The following is a 5,647-nucleotide window of genomic DNA, read 5'->3' as shown; positions in this document are numbered from 1 at the left end:
AAGAGATAGGTAAAAAATGGTATAATATTATTTGATAGACAATTAAATTGTGCATCTGATTCTCGTAAAATATACAGGGCGTTCCATTTAAATTAAACAAGTTATTGCCATTTGAAGCTAATAATTATTTAAAATAAATTTTTAGACACTCTGTATAAGGTAGTATTATTTTTATTATTGCAACACAATAACTGATCAATAAATAAACTTCAGTAATTATTTAGCATTAAAAACTTTGATACCTTTGAAGAAATGAAGCCTTAAAATTTTTACTGCAATTTCACAAAATTGAAAATATTTCAAAAAAGGTAAGGTTTAAGTATAATAAACCTTAATCAAATTTACCTTTATTTTAATCGTAGAAACTAAAAATGTAATAATATACAGGGTGTTCCATTTAAAAAAATACAACTTTGATATCTCTGTATCTTGTAAAAATATTTTTAAATTGTAGCTCTAATAGTCCTTCAACGAACCCCAAACTTACGATTTGTAAAAATCTCATCGTTTAGTTACAATACTCCGTGTCGTATGTGGTGAACAACCCTGTATAATAAGTTAGATAGATATCTTAATCACATACGTAAAAATCAGACATGTAAAAATAAGTAAAGTTCATTTATTTCTTTTAGTTACCTTTCTCACCTGGTATCAAGGTGTCACAGGGCGAACCCCATAAACACGCCGGTATTCAAAGCACATGAGAGTACTACTGAGAGCCTAAGGTTTCATCCTTGTGAAAATAAGAGACTCACCCTGTATATATAGTTATCAATGAAAATTATTCCCTTATTTATCTCAATTTTCCACTGATATCTAGTACACGCTGCACAACTATTTTACAATCTTGAAGGAATTCGCAGTAATGGTTAATTTCAGTTCTAAAACGTCCAAAGGTTAAGACACTTAATTTTATAGAACGTAGTTCAAAAGTAGTTCGTTAAAATAAACCAATTGCAACACCATTATTTGACGGCCAGGCTATAACCCGTCCAACGAGTAAAAAAAGATTTAGACAGACAACATCCAAAAAGTGATAGAAAGTGTCATGGGTCCTCCCATTAGACAGACTATATCTGTCTAGTCGTATACAGCAAAGCAAATAAACTAGCGTTAAACAGCGTTAGATAGAGACGGACTATAGGTATGGAACAAAGTAGGAAAGGCTGAAACGGCCATGGAATTCAGACTCGTTTTGAAGGCCGACAGACGGCTCGAAGCGGCACTTTGTGGCCCATTGTGCCCCATTTCAATGGTCAATTCTCGGAATTAAACGAGCCAAACACTGAAATGAATACCGTGGAATTTCAGGGCCGCGTTAAAATTAACGAAAATTGATTTTTTTAGAACGAAAAGGTTATAATTTGGATTAAATGGATTAAATTATGCTATTGATAAAACGAACAGTTATATAATTTTAATTGTAATTTTATTATCATTATTGCTAAAATACACTTTTAAGCTTCATTCAGAACCTCCAAATTAGTAGTTTGAATTACACTTTATACTTTTTAGTTTACGATCATTCACAATGTTTAAAAAAAACATAATTAATAAGTTAATAGGATATCCTAGCAACAGCTTGCGTTAATCAGTTGTATCCACAGAGATGGCCAATACTTAGCATATAAAACAATCAACTTTTGATTTCTAACCACAATTTCTCTTGACGGAAGATTATCAAAGTCCAAAATGACATTTCTCGCAAATTTTGAATTATAATTAGTGGAAAATTTTAAAGTTTGATAACTTTTTCTACTAATTGAAAATTTCTACCACTAATTTTGACGTTTTGAATGCTTATATTGAAATTAAAGGAACAAACATCTATGCTAATTGTAACCACTAATTGGGAGGTGTGGATGAAGCTTTATAAATTAATTATTAGACTATCTCTATGGATACAACTGACTACCCCAAAATGTTGCGCTAGGATATTCTATTAATTTTAATTGTATGTTCTAGGCATTGTGAACTCTTAAGTATAATTGAGGTACAGTGTGGGTCAAATTCGACGCTTTTAAATAGAAACACCCTTTTCTATAGGAAATAGACAAAAACTAATATCGGTGTCTGGAGCTCAATTTTTGTCAAAAATATGATGGTGAAAACCGTATATCGATATCTGTTACTGTTTTGGAGTTACGGGGTGTTTTTCAAAAATATGCATTTTTAACAAATCGCTGTAACTTTTTTGCTATGGAAAATTTCGTATTTTTATGAAAACATTTCCAAAGCACCTTTTTACATAGAACTTAATGGTTTAAGTATATTTTTTTTTAAATTAATAATTTAAGAATTATCAACAGAAAATTTGATTTCTTATATGAGACACCCTGTATATTTTTAATTTATTGAAAATAATTTAAAATTACCTTTCTAAAAATATAACACACTTGATATTTTGCTCGATTCCTGTTCGAGATATAGAGTATATAAAAATTCGCCTGCTTTAAATTAAGAACGGAAATTAAGAAAAATTTGAACGGCACCGGCTGTAATGCAAAAAAATTCTAGCAATTAAATCGAAAATATTATTTGCTATGAGAGATGCAGAATTTTATAACAATTTAAAATATCCAACATCAACATTAATTAAACACATTTAAACTATATCTAATAACAATAAAAATAAATAGCAAACCAAGACATGAGATTTTGCTACAGGTGTTCGACATATCGACCGTTTTCTGTTCTGGACAGACGGGGCCGTTTTTGAACATTTCTCGCGGAATTCATTAACTCAGTGGGGGTGAAAGATACCTTCTCATAATTGCTAAGTATTTCTAATTTTTGTCTAGATTATACGGAAGAATAAGGAACATTTATTCTTCCACATATATATCCATAAGATTAGATCCATGGGCAATAAGTCAGGCGGCCTCGCCGGCCAACGGCTGGGATGTTGGTTAGCTATTCAATTATTCTTGAAATTGGCTGCAGAAATTTGCTGGTAACTTCAGCGTTCTGAGGCGGTGCGTCGTCTTGCTGGAAAAATATGTTTTCGAGTTCCATTAAGGGCATATCATCAATAAGGGATCCAAAGCCTACTAGTTAAAAGTGGCAAACTTTAACTTATTATTAACTTTAAATATTCTGTATTTCGAAGGGGATTATAACAAAATATCAAGTGTGCTATATTTTTGGAAAGGTAATTTTAAATTATTTTCAGTTAATTAAAAATGTAGAGGGTGTTCCAAATAAAAAATCAATTTTTTTGTTGATAACTATTAAATTATTAATTTTAAAAAAATTATACTTAAACCATTAAATTCTACGTAAAAAGGTGCTTTGGAAATGTTTTCATAGAAATACAAAATTTTCCATACCAAAAAAGTTACAGCGATTTGTTAAAAATGCACATTTTTGAAAAACACTCCGTAACTCCGAAACGGTAATAGATATTGATGTGCGGTTTTCACCATCATGTTTTTGATGAAAATTGAGCTCCAGACACCGATATTAGTTTTCGTCTATCTCCTATAGAAAAGGGTGTTTCCATTTGAAAGCGTCGAATTTGACCCACCCTATACAACTTAAAAACTATCATCTAGGATTATGAGGCAAAGTTGTGTAAATGTTTGCTATATATATTTATATATTTTGAAGTAACTATTTATTCATAATGCGTAAATTCATAATAACAATAACAACAATTCTGGTGCATAATAAAAATACTCGTTATATGTTATGCGTGTTATATCAAATAGTATACTGATACTGATCTTTGCTATACTAACAGATCTTGCTTTGTTTTGTTATATTAAATAGTATACTGACACTACTTTTTTTAATCTTTGATTTTAAATTTTCATCTACGTTTTGTGGACGTGTGATTTTGAATTTTCATCAGTTTTTGAATTTTGTTGATATTTTTATTAATGTTCTTAACTTCCAACAGCCTGAAGGGTGATTTCGTTTACCTGTAACATAAAATATGTGTTAGACCGGAAAATATTATTAAAAATATTTTTATTTACAATAAATATAAATGTTTAATATGATATCTATTGTAAGGACCAAATTTTTTTTCAAGCGGTCAACTCAAATTAAAAATAAAAACTATAAAACAAATTTAAAGGGCGTAAATGTTGTATAATAAAATACAACTAGTAATATAAAATAAAAATAATACTAATAGATGGTACGTTACTAATGGTAATAGCCAACTTTGATCTGAGCGCTGCAAATGGACAAATGTTGTATAGCAACAAAAGTCTTGTATGACCTGGCTACCGAGATGACCGTTATTATTATAATAAAGTGAATTTAAAATTAAACAGGTACTTGAATGATGTATCAATAGTCCAACTTAAAAATACAAGTTTAAATAAAATAATAAAATGCCACACAGGCTAGTCACACAGACTATTAAAAAAACATGCCACACAGGCTATCAAAATGCCACACAGGCTATCAAAGTGCCACACAGGCTAAAAAAATGCCACACAGGCTATCAAAATGCCACACAGGCTAAAAAAACATGTCACACAGTCTATCAAAATGCCACACAGGCTATCAAAATGCCACTCAGGCTAAAAAAAATGCCACACAGGCTATCAAAGTGCCACACAGGCTAAAAAAATGCCACACAGGCTATTATAGTGCCACACAGGCTAAAAAAAATACACAAGTTATTAATAGTCAAACTACACTACGGGGCTAACTACTCTTCAAGTCTAATTACGCTACGGGATTAACTACTTAAGTAAGCTAATTACGCTACAGGACGAACTACTCTTCAAGTCTAACTACGCTACACAGGGTCACTACGCCCCAAAGGCTAACTGTAGAAAATAATAAAGCTAATCATAATTCATGTGTAAAAGTATATTTTTCTTGTCTTAAAAGTATATGTATTATATCTTGTATACATTTTTGAATGTTTTTAAGAGTGTTGAAGTGTCTATATTATTGTATTTTTTTTACTTTATATTTGTATTTTTTACTTTTTGGATTTATGAATGTAAAATGGTTTACCGTTGGAATAATAATAATAAATAAATAAATAAAACAGTTTTTCCTTTTCTGAAGTCGATCCGGGCGTATACTGATGAAAAATATTAAACCAATTTTCTATGTTTACTAAGAAGTTTCTGGAATAAATTTCCGTGGAGACAGTTCTCGTTGTTCTACTTACGTTCACATGAGCCGGAGTTGACAGGGCGTAAACGACGGCCTCCGCAATATCTGGACCGTACAGGGGCGGAATAGTCAGGACGGGTAGGCCCCCCACATCCTCAAATTCCGTCTTGACGTATCCGGGACTGATGCTCTGCAATTCGGTACGAACAAGACCAGGTTAATAATCAAATAAATGTAAGAAAAATAAAAAATATAGAGGGTGGCGCACTGCAATGTGCATAATTTAAAATTATTTTGAAATGTAGAGGGTACAAGGTCAGCATCAGAGACTAAGATCCCTTCAAAATTATGTTTTTGTATTTTTTTTTTTTTTTTTTTTTTTTTTTTTTTTTTTTTTGGTAAAAAAATTTTTTACATGTAAAACACTATTTGTTACACGTAAAAAACTATATTTTTTTTTTTTTTTTTTTTTTTTTTTATAAAACAAAATATTTTTACACGTTAAAAAAAATTTTGTGAAAAAAAATATTTTTTTTTTTTTTATTTAGTTAATATGTTTAAT

General features: G+C 30.3%; 1 long non-coding RNA gene across 1 annotated transcript; it reads right to left on the bottom strand.

The window, feature by feature from the left end:
• Positions 1–3,576: 3,576 nt before the first annotated feature.
• LOC115883402 lies at positions 3,577–5,266 on the bottom strand. Its single transcript, XR_004050376.1, has 2 exons — positions 5,141–5,266; positions 3,577–3,923 (listed from the first exon to the last, which is right to left on the bottom strand). It is a non-coding gene; the product is annotated as an uncharacterized LOC115883402 (long non-coding RNA).
• Positions 5,267–5,647: the final 381 nt, after the last annotated feature.

Source organism: Sitophilus oryzae, unplaced genomic scaffold (genome assembly GCF_002938485.1).
Source record: "Sitophilus oryzae breed Bouriz unplaced genomic scaffold, Soryzae_2.0 scaffold_1898_pilon_pilon, whole genome shotgun sequence".
NCBI lineage: Eukaryota > Metazoa > Arthropoda > Insecta > Coleoptera > Curculionidae > Sitophilus > Sitophilus oryzae.
Note: the sequence above shows the minus strand (reverse complement) of the source record. Positions and strands in the feature narration are given on the sequence as shown.